We start from the raw sequence: 600 nt of genomic DNA, 5'->3' as shown, positions 1-600 counted from the left end.
TTTTGAGATATGTTCCATCAATACTGAATTTATTGAGAGTTTTTAGCATGAAGGGCTGTTGAGTTTTGTCAAAGGCCTTTTCTGCATCTATTGAGTTAATCATGTGGTTTTTGTCTTTGATTCTGTTTATATGCTGGATTACGTTTATGGATTTGCATATGTTGATCTGCCTTGCATCCCAGGGATGGAGCCCACTTGATCATGGTGGATAACCTTTTTGATGCACTGCTGGATTCGGTTTGCCGGTATTTTATTGAGGATTTTTGCATTGATATTCATCAGGGATATGGTCTAACATTCTCTTTTTTTGTTGTTTCTCTGTCAGGCTTTGGTATCAGGATGATGTTGGCCTCGTAAAGTGCGTTAGGGAGGATTCCCTCTTTTTCTATTGATTGTAATAGTTTCAGAAGGAATGATACAAACTCCTCCTTGTACCTCTGGTAGAATTCGGATGTGAATATGTCTGGTCCTGGACTTTTTTTGTTGGTAAGCTATTAATTATTGGCTCAATTTCAGAGCCTGCTATTGGTCTATTCAGGGATTCAACTTCTTCCTGGTTTAGTCTTGGGAGAGTATAAGTGTCCAGGAAATTATCCATTT

The sequence above is a fragment of the Mandrillus leucophaeus genome, unplaced genomic scaffold (genome assembly GCF_000951045.1).
Source record: "Mandrillus leucophaeus isolate KB7577 unplaced genomic scaffold, Mleu.le_1.0 Scaffold1400, whole genome shotgun sequence".
In the NCBI taxonomy this organism is placed as follows: Eukaryota; Metazoa; Chordata; class Mammalia; order Primates; family Cercopithecidae; genus Mandrillus; species Mandrillus leucophaeus.
This window is presented reverse-complemented; position numbering follows the sequence as displayed.